The 18,574-nt window shown below is 47.0% G+C and overlaps 21 non-coding genes across 21 annotated transcripts; all 21 read left to right on the top strand.

Moving 5' to 3' along the window:
- The first annotated feature begins 233 nt into the window (after nucleotides 1-233).
- On the top strand, nucleotides 234-315 carry Trnas-gcu (transfer RNA serine (anticodon GCU)). Its single transcript has one exon. It is a non-coding gene; the product is annotated as a tRNA-Ser (tRNA).
- An 841-nt stretch (nucleotides 316-1,156) lies between these two features.
- Nucleotides 1,157-1,238, top strand: Trnas-gcu (transfer RNA serine (anticodon GCU)). Its single transcript has one exon. It is a non-coding gene; the product is annotated as a tRNA-Ser (tRNA).
- An 809-nt stretch (nucleotides 1,239-2,047) lies between these two features.
- On the top strand, nucleotides 2,048-2,129 carry Trnas-gcu (transfer RNA serine (anticodon GCU)). The gene has a single exon. It is a non-coding gene; the product is annotated as a tRNA-Ser (tRNA).
- Nucleotides 2,130-2,970: 841 nt separating this feature from the next.
- Nucleotides 2,971-3,052, top strand: Trnas-gcu (transfer RNA serine (anticodon GCU)). Its single transcript has one exon. It is a non-coding gene; the product is annotated as a tRNA-Ser (tRNA).
- Nucleotides 3,053-3,861: 809 nt separating this feature from the next.
- Nucleotides 3,862-3,943, top strand: Trnas-gcu (transfer RNA serine (anticodon GCU)). Its single transcript has one exon. It is a non-coding gene; the product is annotated as a tRNA-Ser (tRNA).
- An 841-nt stretch (nucleotides 3,944-4,784) lies between these two features.
- On the top strand, nucleotides 4,785-4,866 carry Trnas-gcu (transfer RNA serine (anticodon GCU)). Its single transcript has one exon. It is a non-coding gene; the product is annotated as a tRNA-Ser (tRNA).
- Nucleotides 4,867-5,610: 744 nt separating this feature from the next.
- Trnas-gcu (transfer RNA serine (anticodon GCU)) lies at nucleotides 5,611-5,692 on the top strand. Its single transcript has one exon. It is a non-coding gene; the product is annotated as a tRNA-Ser (tRNA).
- An 841-nt stretch (nucleotides 5,693-6,533) lies between these two features.
- Trnas-gcu (transfer RNA serine (anticodon GCU)) lies at nucleotides 6,534-6,615 on the top strand. The gene has a single exon. It is a non-coding gene; the product is annotated as a tRNA-Ser (tRNA).
- An 841-nt stretch (nucleotides 6,616-7,456) lies between these two features.
- On the top strand, nucleotides 7,457-7,538 carry Trnas-gcu (transfer RNA serine (anticodon GCU)). Its single transcript has one exon. It is a non-coding gene; the product is annotated as a tRNA-Ser (tRNA).
- Nucleotides 7,539-8,379: 841 nt separating this feature from the next.
- Nucleotides 8,380-8,461, top strand: Trnas-gcu (transfer RNA serine (anticodon GCU)). The gene has a single exon. It is a non-coding gene; the product is annotated as a tRNA-Ser (tRNA).
- An 841-nt stretch (nucleotides 8,462-9,302) lies between these two features.
- Nucleotides 9,303-9,384, top strand: Trnas-gcu (transfer RNA serine (anticodon GCU)). Its single transcript has one exon. It is a non-coding gene; the product is annotated as a tRNA-Ser (tRNA).
- Nucleotides 9,385-10,102: 718 nt separating this feature from the next.
- On the top strand, nucleotides 10,103-10,184 carry Trnas-gcu (transfer RNA serine (anticodon GCU)). The gene has a single exon. It is a non-coding gene; the product is annotated as a tRNA-Ser (tRNA).
- An 841-nt stretch (nucleotides 10,185-11,025) lies between these two features.
- Trnas-gcu (transfer RNA serine (anticodon GCU)) lies at nucleotides 11,026-11,107 on the top strand. Its single transcript has one exon. It is a non-coding gene; the product is annotated as a tRNA-Ser (tRNA).
- An 841-nt stretch (nucleotides 11,108-11,948) lies between these two features.
- On the top strand, nucleotides 11,949-12,030 carry Trnas-gcu (transfer RNA serine (anticodon GCU)). Its single transcript has one exon. It is a non-coding gene; the product is annotated as a tRNA-Ser (tRNA).
- Nucleotides 12,031-12,748: 718 nt separating this feature from the next.
- On the top strand, nucleotides 12,749-12,830 carry Trnas-gcu (transfer RNA serine (anticodon GCU)). Its single transcript has one exon. It is a non-coding gene; the product is annotated as a tRNA-Ser (tRNA).
- Nucleotides 12,831-13,671: 841 nt separating this feature from the next.
- Trnas-gcu (transfer RNA serine (anticodon GCU)) lies at nucleotides 13,672-13,753 on the top strand. The gene has a single exon. It is a non-coding gene; the product is annotated as a tRNA-Ser (tRNA).
- A 718-nt stretch (nucleotides 13,754-14,471) lies between these two features.
- Nucleotides 14,472-14,553, top strand: Trnas-gcu (transfer RNA serine (anticodon GCU)). The gene has a single exon. It is a non-coding gene; the product is annotated as a tRNA-Ser (tRNA).
- An 841-nt stretch (nucleotides 14,554-15,394) lies between these two features.
- Trnas-gcu (transfer RNA serine (anticodon GCU)) lies at nucleotides 15,395-15,476 on the top strand. The gene has a single exon. It is a non-coding gene; the product is annotated as a tRNA-Ser (tRNA).
- Nucleotides 15,477-16,194: 718 nt separating this feature from the next.
- Trnas-gcu (transfer RNA serine (anticodon GCU)) lies at nucleotides 16,195-16,276 on the top strand. Its single transcript has one exon. It is a non-coding gene; the product is annotated as a tRNA-Ser (tRNA).
- A 713-nt stretch (nucleotides 16,277-16,989) lies between these two features.
- On the top strand, nucleotides 16,990-17,071 carry Trnas-gcu (transfer RNA serine (anticodon GCU)). The gene has a single exon. It is a non-coding gene; the product is annotated as a tRNA-Ser (tRNA).
- An 841-nt stretch (nucleotides 17,072-17,912) lies between these two features.
- Nucleotides 17,913-17,994, top strand: Trnas-gcu (transfer RNA serine (anticodon GCU)). The gene has a single exon. It is a non-coding gene; the product is annotated as a tRNA-Ser (tRNA).
- Nucleotides 17,995-18,574: the final 580 nt, after the last annotated feature.

The following is an 18,574-nucleotide window of genomic DNA, read 5'->3' as shown; positions in this document are numbered from 1 at the left end:
ATACAATGCTTATTCCTGCAGTAGATAATTGGGCCAATGATTTTACCCGATCGCATATCCATATGGACGGATGCTGTCATTAAACGATTCGCCAGTGGGAGCTTGGTCGGCCGCACTGCAGCTTGGCATTAGACGTTAACACCGGCCCAGTACCATGTTTTGAATGTGTTTTCGAATCGACAAATGTCTTCTTTCCGCAAGCACTCGCCAAAGACACAACTGTAGTTCCAGCAGACGAGGTGGCCGAGTGGTTAAGGCGTTGGACTGCTAATCCAATGTGCTCTGCACGCGTGGGTTCGAATCCCATCATCGTCGAAGAAATTTACGTAAAGCACGCTTTTGCGGTCACTCCTTCTCCGTGCGAAACGCCACTCAGTAGTAACATCGACGCGTGTACGTGGCAGATAGCGTGTGTATGAAATAAGTGACTAAACTGCCAACCAGATGAAAGCGCACAACATTCCATAGCGTATGCCCTTCGAATTAAACATCAATTCGAGATCTATAAACCAATCAAATTTCGGCTCCAGCAAAGAGTATGTTGGTATTTGCGAACGACGAGTTCTTATTTATATTTAAGTGCATATCTGTCGCAGTCATTTTAACGTATCGTGCCTTTAATAATCCATCTGTAGCACAACTGTCGCCTTCCGACAGTTTGTTCTTTAAAGTCAGGCCGCCATCTACAGAAGCCATTTGGCAGGGCCTACTGGAGAGACTTGAGTTTGCAGACATCCGTCGCTAGTGGCCGCCCAAACACCAAGCTCCATCGCAAACAGCAGGACAATCTTGGGCTAGGGGGGACGTCAAAACCTTGCAAGCAATATCAGTGTAGCGTATCGAGCTGTACGTTTCGTTGCAGTAAGTCGTGCAAAAGAATGCACAGCACCTTTCTCATTTGCATTAGACGACACTGCATGTCGATACAATGCTTATTCCTGCAGTAGATAATTGGGCCAATGATTTTACCCGATCGCATATCCATATGGACGGATGCTGTCATTAAACGATTCGCCAGTGGGAGCTTGGTCGGCCGCACTGCAGCTTGGCATTAGACGTTAACACCGGCCCAGTACCATGTTTTGAATGTGTTTTCGAATCGACAAATGTCTTCTTTCCGCAAGCACTCGCCAAAGACACAACTGTAGTTCCAGCAGACGAGGTGGCCGAGTGGTTAAGGCGTTGGACTGCTAATCCAATGTGCTCTGCACGCGTGGGTTCGAATCCCATCCTCGTCGAAGAAATTTACGTAAAGCACGCTTTTGCGGTCACTCCTTCTCCGTGCGAAACGCCACTCAGTAGTAACATCGACGCGTGTACGTGGCAGATAGCGTGTGTATGAAATAAGTGACTAAACTGCCTACCAGATGAAAGCGCACAACATTCCATAGCGTATGCCCTTCGAATTAAACATCAATTCGAGATCTATAAACCAATCAAATTTCGGCTCCAGCAAAGAGTATGTTGGTATTTGCCAACGACGAGTTCTTATTTATATTTAAGTGCATATCTGTCGCAGTCATTTTAACGTATCGTGCCTTTAATAATCCATCTCTTTAAAGTCAGGCCGCCATCTACAGAAGCCATTTGGCAGGGCCTACTGGAGAGACTTGAGTTTGCAGACATCCGTCGCTAGTGGCCGCCCAAACACCAAGCTCCATCGCAAACAGCAGGACAATCTTGGGCTAGGGGGGACGTCAAAACCTTGCAAGCAATATCAGTGTAGCGTATCGAGCTGTACGTTTCGTTGCAGTAAGTCGTGCAAAAGAATGCACAGCACCTTTCTCATTTGCATTAGACGACACTGCATGTCGATACAATGCTTATTCCTGCAGTAGATAATTGGGCCAATGATTTTACCCGATCGCATATCCATATGGACGGATGCTGTCATTAAACGATTCGCCAGTGGGAGCTTGGTCGGCCGCACTGCAGCTTGGCATTAGACGTTAACACCGGCCCAGTACCATGTTTTGAATGTGTTTTCGAATCGACAAATGTCTTCTTTCCGCAAGCACTCGCCAAAGACACAACTGTAGTTCCAGCAGACGAGGTGGCCGAGTGGTTAAGGCGTTGGACTGCTAATCCAATGTGCTCTGCACGCGTGGGTTCGAATCCCATCATCGTCGAAGAAATTTACGTAAAGCACGCTTTTGCGGTCACTCCTTCTCCGTGCGAAACGCCACTCAGTAGTAACATCGACGCGTGTACGTGGCAGATAGCGTGTGTATGAAATAAGTGACTAAACTGCCTACCAGATGAAAGCGCACAACATTCCATAGCGTATGCCCTTCGAATTAAACATCAATTCGAGATCTATAAACCAATCAAATTTCGGCTCCAGCAAAGAGTATGTTGGTATTTGCGAACGGCGAGTTCTTATTTATATTTAAGTGCATATCTGTCGCAGTCATTTTAACGTATCGTGCCTTTAATAATCCATCTGTAGCACAACTGTCGCCTTCCGACAGTTTGTTCTTTAAAGTCAGGCCGCCATCTACAGAAGCCATTTGGCAGGGCCTACTGGAGAGACTTGAGTTTGCAGACATCCGTCGCTAGTGGCCGCCCAAACACCAAGCTCCATCGCAAACAGCAGGACAATCTTGGGCTAGGGGGGACGTCAAAACCTTGCAAGCAATATCAGTGTAGCGTATCGAGCTGTACGTTTCGTTGCAGTAAGTCGTGCAAAAGAATGCACAGCACCTTTCTCATTTGCATTAGACGACACTGCATGTCGATACAATGCTTATTCCTGCAGTAGATAATTGGGCCAATGATTTTACCCGATCGCATATCCATATGGACGGATGCTGTCATTAAACGATTCGCCAGTGGGAGCTTGGTCGGCCGCACTGCAGCTTGGCATTAGACGTTAACACCGGCCCAGTACCATGTTTTGAATGTGTTTTCGAATCGACAAATGTCTTCTTTCCGCAAGCACTCGCCAAAGACACAACTGTAGTTCCAGCAGACGAGGTGGCCGAGTGGTTAAGGCGTTGGACTGCTAATCCAATGTGCTCTGCACGCGTGGGTTCGAATCCCATCCTCGTCGAAGAAATTTACGTAAAGCACGCTTTTGCGGTCACTCCTTCTCCGTGCGAAACGCCACTCAGTAGTAACATCGACGCGTGTACGTGGCAGATAGCGTGTGTATGAAATAAGTGACTAAACTGCCTACCAGATGAAAGCGCACAACATTCCATAGCGTATGCCCTTCGAATTAAACATCAATTCGAGATCTATAAACCAATCAAATTTCGGCTCCAGCAAAGAGTATGTTGGTATTTGCCAACGACGAGTTCTTATTTATATTTAAGTGCATATCTGTCGCAGTCATTTTAACGTATCGTGCCTTTAATAATCCATCTCTTTAAAGTCAGGCCGCCATCTACAGAAGCCATTTGGCAGGGCCTACTGGAGAGACTTGAGTTTGCAGACATCCGTCGCTAGTGGCCGCCCAAACACCAAGCTCCATCGCAAACAGCAGGACAATCTTGGGCTAGGGGGGACGTCAAAACCTTGCAAGCAATATCAGTGTAGCGTATCGAGCTGTACGTTTCGTTGCAGTAAGTCGTGCAAAAGAATGCACAGCACCTTTCTCATTTGCATTAGACGACACTGCATGTCGATACAATGCTTATTCCTGCAGTAGATAATTGGGCCAATGATTTTACCCGATCGCATATCCATATGGACGGATGCTGTCATTAAACGATTCGCCAGTGGGAGCTTGGTCGGCCGCACTGCAGCTTGGCATTAGACGTTAACACCGGCCCAGTACCATGTTTTGAATGTGTTTTCGAATCGACAAATGTCTTCTTTCCGCAAGCACTCGCCAAAGACACAACTGTAGTTCCAGCAGACGAGGTGGCCGAGTGGTTAAGGCGTTGGACTGCTAATCCAATGTGCTCTGCACGCGTGGGTTCGAATCCCATCATCGTCGAAGAAATTTACGTAAAGCACGCTTTTGCGGTCACTCCTTCTCCGTGCGAAACGCCACTCAGTAGTAACATCGACGCGTGTACGTGGCAGATAGCGTGTGTATGAAATAAGTGACTAAACTGCCTACCAGATGAAAGCGCACAACATTCCATAGCGTATGCCCTTCGAATTAAACATCAATTCGAGATCTATAAACCAATCAAATTTCGGCTCCAGCAAAGAGTATGTTGGTATTTGCGAACGGCGAGTTCTTATTTATATTTAAGTGCATATCTGTCGCAGTCATTTTAACGTATCGTGCCTTTAATAATCCATCTGTAGCACAACTGTCGCCTTCCGACAGTTTGTTCTTTAAAGTCAGGCCGCCATCTACAGAAGCCATTTGGCAGGGCCTACTGGAGAGACTTGAGTTTGCAGACATCCGTCGCTAGTGGCCGCCCAAACACCAAGCTCCATCGCAAACAGCAGGACAATCTTGGGCTAGGGGGGACGTCAAAACCTTGCAAGCAATATCAGTGTAGCGTATCGAGCTGTACGTTTCGTTGCAGTAAGTCGTGCAAAAGAATGCACAGCACCTTTCTCATTTGCATTAGACGACACTGCATGTCGATACAATGCTTATTCCTGCAGTAGATAATTGGGCCAATGATTTTACCCGATCGCATATCCATATGGACGGATGCTGTCATTAAACGATTCGCCAGTGGGAGCTTGGTCGGCCGCACTGCAGCTTGGCATTAGACGTTAACACCGGCCCAGTACCATGTTTTGAATGTGTTTTCGAATCGACAAATGTCTTCTTTCCGCAAGCACTCGCCAAAGACACAACTGTAGTTCCAGCAGACGAGGTGGCCGAGTGGTTAAGGCGTTGGACTGCTAATCCAATGTGCTCTGCACGCGTGGGTTCGAATCCCATCCTCGTCGAAGAAATTTACGTAAAGCACGCTTTTGCGGTCACTCCTTCTCCGTGCGAAACGCCACTCAGTAGTAACATCGACGCGTGTACGTGGCAGATAGCGTGTGTATGAAATAAGTGACTAAACTGCCTACCAGATGAAAGCGCACAACATTCCATAGCGTATGCCCTTCGAATTAAACATCAATTCGAGATCTATAAACCAATCAAATTTCGGCTCCAGCAAAGAGTATGTTGGTATTTGCGAACGGCGAGTTCTTATTTATATTTAAGTGCATATCTGTCGCAGTCATTTTAACGTATCGTGCCTTTAATAATCCATCTGAGACATCCGTCGCTAGTGGCCGCCCAAACACCAAGCTCCATCGCAAACAGCAGGACAATCTTGGGCTAGGGGGGACGTCAAAACCTTGCAAGCAATATCAGTGTAGCGTATCGAGCTGTACGTTTCGTTGCAGTAAGTCGTGCAAAAGAATGCACAGCACCTTTCTCATTTGCATTAGACGACACTGCATGTCGATACAATGCTTATTCCTGCAGTAGATAATTGGGCCAATGATTTTACCCGATCGCATATCCATATGGACGGATGCTGTCATTAAACGATTCGCCAGTGGGAGCTTGGTCGGCCGCACTGCAGCTTGGCATTAGACGTTAACACCGGCCCAGTACCATGTTTTGAATGTGTTTTCGAATCGACAAATGTCTTCTTTCCGCAAGCACTCGCCAAAGACACAACTGTAGTTCCAGCAGACGAGGTGGCCGAGTGGTTAAGGCGTTGTACTGCTAATCCAATGTGCTCTGCACGCGTGGGTTCGAATCCCATCCTCGTCGAAGAAATTTACGTAAAGCACGCTTTTGCGGTCACTCCTTCTCCGTGCGAAACGCCACTCAGTAGTAACATCGACGCGTGTACGTGGCAGATAGCGTGTGTATGAAATAAGTGACTAAACTGCCTACCAGATGAAAGCGCACAACATTCCATAGCGTATGCCCTTCGAATTAAACATCAATTCGAGATCTATAAACCAATCAAATTTCGGCTCCAGCAAAGAGTATGTTGGTATTTGCCAACGACGAGTTCTTATTTATATTTAAGTGCATATCTGTCGCAGTCATTTTAACGTATCGTGCCTTTAATAATCCATCTGTAGCACAACTGTCGCCTTCCGACAGTTTGTTCTTTAAAGTCAGGCCGCCATCTACAGAAGCCATTTGGCAGGGCCTACTGGAGAGACTTGAGTTTGCAGACATCCGTCGCTAGTGGCCGCCCAAACACCAAGCTCCATCGCAAACAGCAGGACAATCTTGGGCTAGGGGGGACGTCAAAACCTTGCAAGCAATATCAGTGTAGCGTATCGAGCTGTACGTTTCGTTGCAGTAAGTCGTGCAAAAGAATGCACAGCACCTTTCTCATTTGCATTAGACGACACTGCATGTCGATACAATGCTTATTCCTGCAGTAGATAATTGGGCCAATGATTTTACCCGATCGCATATTCATATGGACGGATGCTGTCATTAAACGATTCGCCAGTGGGAGCTTGGTCGGCCGCACTGCAGCTTGGCATTAGACGTTAACACCGGCCCAGTACCATGTTTTGAATGTGTTTTCGAATCGACAAATGTCTTCTTTCCGCAAGCACTCGCCAAAGACACAACTGTAGTTCCAGCAGACGAGGTGGCCGAGTGGTTAAGGCGTTGGACTGCTAATCCAATGTGCTCTGCACGCGTGGGTTCGAATCCCATCCTCGTCGAAGAAATTTACGTAAAGCACGCTTTTGCGGTCACTCCTTCTCCGTGCGAAACGCCACTCAGTAGTAACATCGACGCGTGTACGTGGCAGATAGCGTGTGTATGAAATAAGTGACTAAACTGCCTACCAGATGAAAGCGCACAACATTCCATAGCGTATGCCCTTCGAATTAAACATCAATTCGAGATCTATAAACCAATCAAATTTCGGCTCCAGCAAAGAGTATGTTGGTATTTGCCAACGACGAGTTCTTATTTATATTTAAGTGCATATCTGTCGCAGTCATTTTAACGTATCGTGCCTTTAATAATCCATCTGTAGCACAACTGTCGCCTTCCGACAGTTTGTTCTTTAAAGTCAGGCCGCCATCTACAGAAGCCATTTGGCAGGGCCTACTGGAGAGACTTGAGTTTGCAGACATCCGTCGCTAGTGGCCGCCCAAACACCAAGCTCCATCGCAAACAGCAGGACAATCTTGGGCTAGGGGGGACGTCAAAACCTTGCAAGCAATATCAGTGTAGCGTATCGAGCTGTACGTTTCGTTGCAGTAAGTCGTGCAAAAGAATGCACAGCACCTTTCTCATTTGCATTAGACGACACTGCATGTCGATACAATGCTTATTCCTGCAGTAGATAATTGGGCCAATGATTTTACCCGATCGCATATCCATATGGACGGATGCTGTCATTAAACGATTCGCCAGTGGGAGCTTGGTCGGCCGCACTGCAGCTTGGCATTAGACGTTAACACCGGCCCAGTACCATGTTTTGAATGTGTTTTCGAATCGACAAATGTCTTCTTTCCGCAAGCACTCGCCAAAGACACAACTGTAGTTCCAGCAGACGAGGTGGCCGAGTGGTTAAGGCGTTGGACTGCTAATCCAATGTGCTCTGCACGCGTGGGTTCGAATCCCATCCTCGTCGAAGAAATTTACGTAAAGCACGCTTTTGCGGTCACTCCTTCTCCGTGCGAAACGCCACTCAGTAGTAACATCGACGCGTGTACGTGGCAGATAGCGTGTGTATGAAATAAGTGACTAAACTGCCTACCAGATGAAAGCGCACAACATTCCATAGCGTATGCCCTTCGAATTAAACATCAATTCGAGATCTATAAACCAATCAAATTTCGGCTCCAGCAAAGAGTATGTTGGTATTTGCCAACGACGAGTTCTTATTTATATTTAAGTGCATATCTGTCGCAGTCATTTTAACGTATCGTGCCTTTAATAATCCATCTGTAGCACAACTGTCGCCTTCCGACAGTTTGTTCTTTAAAGTCAGGCCGCCATCTACAGAAGCCATTTGGCAGGGCCTACTGGAGAGACTTGAGTTTGCAGACATCCGTCGCTAGTGGCCGCCCAAACACCAAGCTCCATCGCAAACAGCAGGACAATCTTGGGCTAGGGGGGACGTCAAAACCTTGCAAGCAATATCAGTGTAGCGTATCGAGCTGTACGTTTCGTTGCAGTAAGTCGTGCAAAAGAATGCACAGCACCTTTCTCATTTGCATTAGATGACACTGAATGTCGATACAATGCTTATTCCTGCAGTAGATAATTGGGCCAATGATTTTACCCGATCGCATATCCATATGGACGGATGCTGTCATTAAACGATTCGCCAGTGGGAGCTTGGTCGGCCGCACTGCAGCTTGGCATTAGACGTTAACACCGGCCCAGTACCATGTTTTGAATGTGTTTTCGAATCGACAAATGTCTTCTTTCCGCAAGCACTCGCCAAAGACACAACTGTAGTTCCAGCAGACGAGGTGGCCGAGTGGTTAAGGCGTTGGACTGCTAATCCAATGTGCTCTGCACGCGTGGGTTCGAATCCCATCCTCGTCGAAGAAATTTACGTAAAGCACGCTTTTGCGGTCACTCCTTCTCCGTGCGAAACGCCACTCAGTAGTAACATCGACGCGTGTACGTGGCAGATAGCGTGTGTATGAAATAAGTGACTAAACTGCCTACCAGATGAAAGCGCACAACATTCCATAGCGTATGCCCTTCGAATTAAACATCAATTCGAGATCTATAAACCAATCAAATTTCGGCTCCAGCAAAGAGTATGTTGGTATTTGCCAACGACGAGTTCTTATTTATATTTAAGTGCATATCTGTCGCAGTCATTTTAACGTATCGTGCCTTTAATAATCCATCTGTAGCACAACTGTCGCCTTCCGACAGTTTGTTCTTTAAAGTCAGGCCGCCATCTACAGAAGCCATTTGGCAGGGCCTACTGGAGAGACTTGAGTTTGCAGACATCCGTCGCTAGTGGCCGCCCAAACACCAAGCTCCATCGCAAACAGCAGGACAATCTTGGGCTAGGGGGGACGTCAAAACCTTGCAAGCAATATCAGTGTAGCGTATCGAGCTGTACGTTTCGTTGCAGTAAGTCGTGCAAAAGAATGCACAGCACCTTTCTCATTTGCATTAGACGACACTGCATGTCGATACAATGCTTATTCCTGCAGTAGATAATTGGGCCAATGATTTTACCCGATCGCATATCCACATGGACGGATGCTGTCATTAAACGATTCGCCAGTGGGAGCTTGGTCGGCCGCACTGCAGCTTGGCATTAGACGTTAACACCGGCCCAGTACCATGTTTTGAATGTGTTTTCGAATCGACAAATGTCTTCTTTCCGCAAGCACTCGCCAAAGACACAACTGTAGTTCCAGCAGACGAGGTGGCCGAGTGGTTAAGGCGTTGGACTGCTAATCCAATGTGCTCTGCACGCGTGGGTTCGAATCCCATCCTCGTCGAAGAAATTTACGTAAAAAAAAGCACGCTTTTGCGGTCACTCCTTCTCCGTGCGAAACGCCACTCAGTAGTAACATCGACGCGTGTACGTGGCAGATAGCGTGTGTATGAAATAAGTGACAAAACTGCCTACCAGATGAAAGCGCACAACATTCCATAGCGTATGCCCTTCGAATTAAACATCAATTCGAGATCTATAAACCAATCAAATTTCGGCTCCAGCAAAGAGTATGTTGGTATTTGCGAACGACGAGTTCTTATTTATATTTAAGTGCATATCTGTCGCAGTCATTTTAACGTATCGTGCCTTTAATAATCAAACACCAAGCTCCATCGCAAACAGCAGGACAATCTTGGGCTAGGGGGGACGTCAAAACCTTGCAAGCAATATCAGTGTAGCGTATCGAGCTGTACGTTTCGTTGCAGTAAGTCGAGCAAAAGAATGCACAGCACCTTTCTCATTTGCATTAGACGACACTGCATGTCGATACAATGCTTATTCCTGCAGTAGATAAGTGGGCCGGTGATTTTACCCGATCGCATATCCACATGGACGGATGCTGTCATTAAACGATTCGCCAGTGGGAGCTTGGTCGGCCGCACTGCAGCTTGGCATTAGACGTTAACACCGGCCCAGTACCATGTTTTGAATGTGTTTTCGAATCGACAAATGTCTTCTTTCCGCAAGCACTCACCAAAGACACAACTCTAGCTCCAGCAGACGAGGTGGCCGAGTGGTTAAGGCGTTGGACTGCTAATCCAATGTGCTCTGCACGCGTGGGTTCGAATCCCATCCTCGTCGAAGAATTTTACGTAAAGCACGGGTTTGCGGTCACTCCTTCTCCGTGCGAAACGCCACTCAGTAGTAACATCGACGCGTGTACGTGGCAGATAGCGTGTGTATGAAATAAGAGACAAAACTGCCTACCAGATGAAAGCGCACAACATTCCATAGCGTATGCCCTTCGAATTAAACATCAATTCGAGATCTATAAACCAACCAAATTTCGGCTCCAGCAAAGAGTATGTTGGTATTTGCGAACGACGAGTTCTTATTTATATTTAAGTGCATATCTGTCGCAGTCATTTTAACGTATCGTGCCTTTAATAATCCATCTGTAGCACAACTGTCGCCTTCCGACAGTTTGTTGTTCAAAGTCAGGCCGCCATCTACAGAAGCCATTTGGCAGGGCCTACTGGAGAGACTTGAGTTTGCAGACATCCGTCGCTAGTGGCCGCCCAAACACCAAGCTCCATCGCAAACAGCAGGACAATCTTGGGCTAGGGGGGACGTCAAAACCTTGCAAGCAATATCAGTGTAGCGTATCGAGCTGTACGTTTCGTTGCAGTAAGTCGTGCAAAAGAATGCACAGCACCTTTCTCATTTGCATTAGACGACACTGCATGTCGATACAATGCTTATTCCTGCAGTAGATAATTGGGCCAATGATTTTACCCGATCGCATATCCACATGGACGGATGCTGTCATTAAACGATTCGCCAGTGGGAGCTTGGTCGGCCGCACTGCAGCTTGGCATTAGACGTTAACACCGGCCCAGTACCATGTTTTGAATGTGTTTTCGAATCGACAAATGTCTTCTTTCCGCAAGCACTCGCCAAAGACACAACTGTAGCTCCAGCAGACGAGGTGGCCGAGTGGTTAAGGCGTTGGACTGCTAATCCAATGTGCTCTGCACGCGTGGGTTCGAATCCCATCCTCGTCGAAGAATTTTACGTAAAGCACGCGTTTGCGGTCACTCCTTCTCCGTGCGAAACGCCACTCAGTAGTAACATCGACGCGTGTACGTGGCAGATAGCGTGTGTATGAAATAAGTGACAAAACTGCCTACCAGATGAAAGCGCACAACATTCCATAGCGTATGCCCTTCGAATTAAACATCAATTCGAGATCTATAAACCAATCAAATTTCGGCTCCAGCAAAGAGTATGTTGGTATTTGCGAACGACGAGTTCTTATTTATATTTAAGTGCATATCTGTCGCAGTCATTTTAACGTATCGTGCCTTTAATAATGCATCTGTAGCACAACTGTCGCCTTCCGACAGTTTTTTCTTTAAAGTCAGGCCGCCATCTACAGAAGCCATTTGGCAGGGCCTACTGGAGAGACTTGAGTTTGCAGACATCCGTCGCTAGTGGCCGCCCAAACACCAAGCTCCATCGCAAACAGCAGGACAATCTTGGGCTAGGGGGGACGTCAAAACCTTGCAAGCAATATCAGTGTAGCGTATCGAGCTGTACGTTTCGTTGCAGTAAGTCGTGCAAAAGAATGCACAGCACCTTTCTCATTTGCATTAGACGACACTGCATGTCGATACAATGCTTATTCCTGCAGTAGATAATTGGGCCAATGATTTTACCCGATCGCATATCCACATGGACGGATGCTGTCATTAAACGATTCGCCAGTGGGAGCTTGGTCGGCCGCACTGCAGCTTGGCATTAGACGTTAACACCGGCCCAGTACCATGTTTTGAATGTGTTTTCGAATCGACAAATGTCTTCTTTCCGCAAGCACTCGCCAAAGACACAACTGTAGTTCCAGCAGACGAGGTGGCCGAGTGGTTAAGGCGTTGGACTGCTAATCCAATGTGCTCTGCACGCGTGGGTTCGAATCCCATCCTCGTCGAAGAAGGTTACGTAAAAAAAAGCACGCTTTTGCGGTCACTCCTTCTCCGTGCGAAACGCCACTCAGTAGTAACATCGACGCGTGTACGTGGCAGATAGCGTGTGTATGAAATAAGTGACAAAACTGCCTACCAGATGAAAGCGCACAACATTCCATAGCGTATGCCCTTCGAATTAAACATCAATTCGAGATCTATAAACCAATCAAATTTCGGCTCCAGCAAAGAGTATGTTGGTATTTGCGAACGACGAGTTCTTATTTATATTTAAGTGCATATCTGTCGCAGTCATTTTAACGTATCGTGCCTTTAATAATCAAACACCAAGCTCCATCGCAAACAGCAGGACAATCTTGGGCTAGGGGGGACGTCAAAACCTTGCAAGCAATATCAGTGTAGCGTATCGAGCTGTACGTTTCGTTGCAGTAAGTCGAGCAAAAGAATGCACAGCACCTTTCTCATTTGCATTAGACGACACTGCATGTCGATACAATGCTTATTCCTGCAGTAGATAAGTGGGCCGGTGATTTTACCCGATCGCATATCCACATGGACGGATGCTGTCATTAAACGATTCGCCAGTGGGAGCTTGGTCGGCCGCACTGCAGCTTGGCATTAGACGTTAACACCGGCCCAGTACCATGTTTTGAATGTGTTTTCGAATCGACAAATGTCTTCTTTCCGCAAGCACTCACCAAAGACACAACTCTAGCTCCAGCAGACGAGGTGGCCGAGTGGTTAAGGCGTTGGACTGCTAATCCAATGTGCTCTGCACGCGTGGGTTCGAATCCCATCCTCGTCGAAGAATTTTACGTAAAGCACGGGTTTGCGGTCACTCCTTCTCCGTGCGAAACGCCACTCAGTAGTAACATCGACGCGTGTACGTGGCAGATAGCGTGTGTATGAAATAAGCGACAAAACTGCCTACCAGATGAAAGCGCACAACATTCCATAGCGTATGCCCTTCGAATTAAACATCAATTCGAGATCTATAAACCAACCAAATTTCGGCTCCAGCAAAGAGTATGTTGGTATTTGCGAACGACGAGTTCTTATTTATATTTAAGTGCATATCTGTCGCAGTCATTTTAACGTATCGTGCCTTTAATAATCCATCTGTAGCACAACTGTCGCCTTCCGACAGTTTTTTCTTTAAAGTCAGGCCGCCATCTACAGAAGCCATTTGGCAGGGCCTACTGGAGAGACTTGAGTTTGCAGACATCCGTCGCTAGTGGCCGCCCAAACACCAAGCTCCATCGCAAACAGCAGGACAATCTTGGGCTAGGGGGGACGTCAAAACCTTGCAAGCAATATCAGTGTAGCGTATCGAGCTGTACGTTTCGTTGCAGTAAGTCGTGCAAAAGAATGCACAGCACCTTTCTCATTTGCATTAGACGACACTGCATGTCGATACAATGCTTATTCCTGCAGTAGATAATTGGGCCAATGATTTTACCCGATCGCATATCCACATGGACGGATGCTGTCATTAAACGATTCGCCAGTGGGAGCTTGGTCGGCCGCACTGCAGCTTGGCATTAGACGTTAACACCGGCCCAGTACCATGTTTTGAATGTGTTTTCGAATCGACAAATGTCTTCTTTCCGCAAGCACTCGCCAAAGACACAACTGTAGTTCCAGCAGACGAGGTGGCCGAGTGGTTAAGGCGTTGGACTGCTAATCCAATGTGCTCTGCACGCGTGGGTTCGAATCCCATCCTCGTCGAAGAAGGTTACGTAAAAAAAAGCACGCTTTTGCGGTCACTCCTTCTCCGTGCGAAACGCCACTCAGTAGTAACATCGACGCGTGTACGTGGCAGATAGCGTGTGTATGAAATAAGTGACAAAACTGCCTACCAGATGAAAGCGCACAACATTCCATAGCGTATGCCCTTCGAATTAAACATCAATTCGAGATCTATAAACCAATCAAATTTCGGCTCCAGCAAAGAGTATGTTGGTATTTGCGAACGACGAGTTCTTATTTATATTTAAGTGCATATCTGTCGCAGTCATTTTAACGTATCGTGCCTTTAATAATCAAACACCAAGCTCCATCGCAAACAGCAGGACAATCTTGGGCTAGGGGGGACGTCAAAACCTTGCAAGCAATATCAGTGTAGCGTATCGAGCTGTACGTTTCGTTGCAGTAAGTCGAGCAAAAGAATGCACAGCACCTTTCTCATTTGCATTAGACGACACTGCATGTCGATACAATGCTTATTCCTGCAGTAGATAAGTGGGCCGGTGATTTTACCCGATCGCATATCCACATGGACGGATGCTGTCATTAAACGATTCGCCAGTGGGAGCTTGGTCGGCCGCACTGCAGCTTGGCATTAGACGTTAACACCGGCCCAGTACCATGTTTTGAATGTGTTTTCGAATCGACAAATGTCTTCTTTCCGCAAGCACTCACCAAAGACACAACTCTAGCTCCAGCAGACGAGGTGGCCGAGTGGTTAAGGCGTTGGACTGCTAATCCAATGTGCTCTGCACGCGTGGGTTCGAATCCCATCCTCGTCGAAGAATTTTACGTAAAGCACGGGTTTGCGGTCACTCCTTCTCCGTGCGAAACGCCACTCAGTAGTAACATCGACGCGTGTACGTGGCAGATAGCGTGTGTATGAAATAAGAGACAAAACTGCCTACCAGATGAAAGCGCACAACATTCCATAGCGTATGCCCTTCGAATTAAACATCAATTCGAGATCTATAAACCAACCAAATTTCGGCTCCAGCAAAGAGTATGTTGGTATTTGCGAACGACGAGTTCTTATTTATATTTAAGTGCATATCTGTCGCAGTCATTTTAACGTATCGTGCCTTTAATAATCCATCTGTAGCACAACTGTCGCCTTCCGACAGTTTGTTGTTCAAAGTCAGGCCGCCATCTACAGAAGCCATTTGGCAGGGCCTACTGGAGAGACTTGAGTTTGCAGACATCCGTCGCTAGTGGCCGCCCAAACACCAAGCTCCATCGCAAACAGCAGGACAATCTTGGGCTAGGGGGGACGTCAAAACCTTGCAAGCAATATCAGTGTAGCGTATCGAGCTGTACGTTTCGTTGCAGTAAGTCGTGCAAAAGAATGCACAGCACCTTTCTCATTTGCATTAGACGACACTGCATGTCGATACAATGCTTATTCCTGCAGTAGATAATTGGGCCAATGATTTTACCCGATCGCATATCCACATGGACGGATGCTGTCATTAAACGATTCGCCAGTGGGAGCTTGGTCGGCCGCACTGCAGCTTGGCATTAGACGTTAACACCGGCCCAGTACCATGTTTTGAATGTGTTTTCGAATCGACAAATGTCTTCTTTCCGCAAGCACTCGCCAAAGACACAACTGTAGTTCCAGCAGACGAGGTGGCCGAGTGGTTAAGGCGTTGGACTGCTAATCCAATGTGCTCTGCACGCGTGGGTTCGAATCCCATCCTCGTCGAAGAAATTTACGTAAAAAAAAGCACGCTTTTGCGGTCACTCCTTCTCCGTGCGAAACGCCACTCAGTAGTAACATCGACGCGTGTACGTGGCAGATAGCGTGTGTATGAAATAAGTGACAAAACTGCCTACCAGATGAAAGCGCACAACATTCCATAGCGTATGCCCTTCGAATTAAACATCAATTCGAGATCTATAAACCAATCAAATTTCGGCTCCAGCAAAGAGTATGTTGGTATTTGCGAACGACGAGTTCTTATTTATATTTAAGTGCATATCTGTCGCAGTCATTTTAACGTATCGTGCCTTTAATAATCAAACACCAAGCTCCATCGCAAACAGCAGGACAATCTTGGGCTAGGGGGGACGTCAAAACCTTGCAAGCAATATCAGTGTAGCGTATCGAGCTGTACGTTTCGTTGCAGTAAGTCGTGCAAAAGAATGCACAGCACCTTTCTCATTTGCATTAGACGACACTGCATGTCGATACAATGCTTATTCCTGCAGTAGATAATTGGGCCAATGATTTTACCCGATCGCATATCCACATGGACGGATGCTGTCATTAAACGATTCGCCAGTGGGAGCTTGGTCGGCCGCACTGCAGCTTGGCATTAGACGTTAACACCGGCCCAGTACCATGTTTTGAATGTGTTTTCGAATCGACAAATGTCTTCTTTCCGCAAGCACTCACCAAAGACACAACTGTAGCTCCAGCAGACGAGGTGGCCGAGTGGTTAAGGCGTTGGACTGCTAATCCAATGTGCTCTGCACGCGTGGGTTCGAATCCCATCCTCGTCGAAGAATTTTACGTAAAGCACGCGTTTGCGATCACTCCTTCTCCGTGCGAAACGCCACTCAGTAGTAACATCGACGCGTGTACGTGGCAGATAGCGTGTGTATGAAATAAGTGACAAAACTGCCTACCAGATGAAAGCGCACAACATTCCATAGCGTATGCCCTTCGAATTAAACATCAATTCGAGATCTATAAACCAATCAAATTTCGGCTCCAGCAAAGAGTATGTTGGTATTTGCGAACGACGAGTTCTTATTTATATTTAAGTGCATATCTGTCGCAGTCATTTTAACGTATCGTGCCTTTAATAATCAAACACCAAGCTCCATCGCAAACAGAAGGACAATCTTGGGCTAGGGGGGACGTCAAAACCTTGCAAGCAATATCAGTGTAGCGTATCGAGCTGTACGTTTCGTTGCAGTAAGTCGAGCAAAAGAATGCACAGCACCTTTCTCATTTGCATTAGACGACACTGCATGTCGATACAATGCTTATTCCTGCAGTAGATAAGTGGGCCGGTGATTTTACCCGATCGCATATCCACATGGACGGATGCTGTCATTAAACGATTCGCCAGTGGGAGCTTGGTCGGCCGCACTGCAGCTTGGCATTAGACGTTAACACCGGCCCAGTACCATGTTTTGAATGTGTTTTCGAATCGACAAATGTCTTCTTTCCGCAAGCACTCACCAAAGACACAACTGTAGCTCCAGCAGACGAGGTGGCCGAGTGGTTAAGGCGTTGGACTGCTAATCCAATGTGCTCTGCACGCGTGGGTTCGAATCCCATCCTCGTCGAAGAATTTTACGTAAAGCACGCGTTTGCGGTCACTCCTTCTCCGTGCGAAACGCCACTCAGTAGTAACATCGACGCGTGTACGTGGCAGATAGCGTGTGTATGAAATAAGAGACAAAACTGCCTACCAGATGAAAGCGCACAACATTCCATAGCGTATGCCCTTCGAATTAAACATCAATTCGAGATCTATAAACCAATCAAATTTCGGCTCCAGCAAAGAGTATGTTGGTATTTGCGAACGACGAGTTCTTATTTATATTTAAGTGCATATCTGTCGCAGTCATTTTAACGTATCGTGCCTTTAATAATCCATCTGTAGCACAACTGTCGCCTTCGGACAGTTTGTTGTTTAAATTCAGGCCGCCATCTACAGAAGCCATTTGGCAGGGCCTACTGGAGAGACTTGAGTTTGCAGACATCCGTCGCTAGTGGCAGCCCAAACACCAAGCTCCATCGCAAACAGCAGGACAATCTTGGGCTAGGGGGGACGTCAAAACCTTGCAAGCAATATCAGTGTAGCGTATCGAGCTGTACGTTTCGTTGCAGTAAGTCGTGCAAAAGAATGCACAGCACCTTTCTCATTTGCATAAGACGACACTGCATGTCGATACAATGCTTATTCCTGCAGTAGATAATTGGGCCAATGATTTTACCCGATCGCATATCCACATGGACGGATGCTGTCATTAAACGATTCGCCAGTGGGAGCTTGGTCGGCCGCACTGCAGCTTGGCATTAGACGTTAACACCGGCCCAGTACCATGTTTTGAATGTGTTTTCGAATCGACAAATGTCTTCTTTCCGCAAGCACTCACCAAAGACACAACTGTAGCTCCAGCAGACGAGGTGGCCGAGTGGTTAAGGCGTTGGACTGCTAATCCAATGTGCTCTGCACGCGTGGGTTCGAATCCCATCCTCGTCGAAGAATTTTACGTAAAGCACGCGTTTGCGGTCACTCCTCCTCCGTGCGAAACGCCACTCAGTAGTAACATCGACGCGTGTACGTGGCAGATAGCGTGTGTATGAAATAAGAGACAAAACTGCCTACCAGATGAAAGCGCACAACATTCCATAGCGTATGCCCTTCGAATTATACATCAATTCGAGATCTATAAACCAATCAAATTTCGGCTCCAGCAAAGAGTATGTTGGTATTTGCGAACGACGAGTTCTTATTTATATTTAAGTGCATATCTGTCGCAGTCATTTTAACGTATCGTGCCTTTAATAATCCATCTGTAGCACAACTGTCGCCTTCGGACAGTTTGTTGTTTAAATTCAGGCCGCCATCTACAGAAGCCATTTGGCAGGGCCTACTGGAGAGACTTGAGTTTGCAGACATCCGTCGCTAGTGGCAGCCCAAACACCAAGCTCCATCGCAAACAGCAGGACAATCTTGGGCTAGGGGGGACGTCAAAACCTTGCAAGCAATATCAGTGTAGCGTATCGAGCTGTACGTTTCGTTGCAGTAAGTCGTGCAAAAGAATGCACAGCACCTTTCT

The sequence above is a fragment of the Schistocerca serialis genome, chromosome 2 (genome assembly GCF_023864345.2).
Source record: "Schistocerca serialis cubense isolate TAMUIC-IGC-003099 chromosome 2, iqSchSeri2.2, whole genome shotgun sequence".
NCBI lineage: Eukaryota > Metazoa > Arthropoda > Insecta > Orthoptera > Acrididae > Schistocerca > Schistocerca serialis.
Note: the sequence above shows the minus strand (reverse complement) of the source record. Positions and strands in the feature narration are given on the sequence as shown.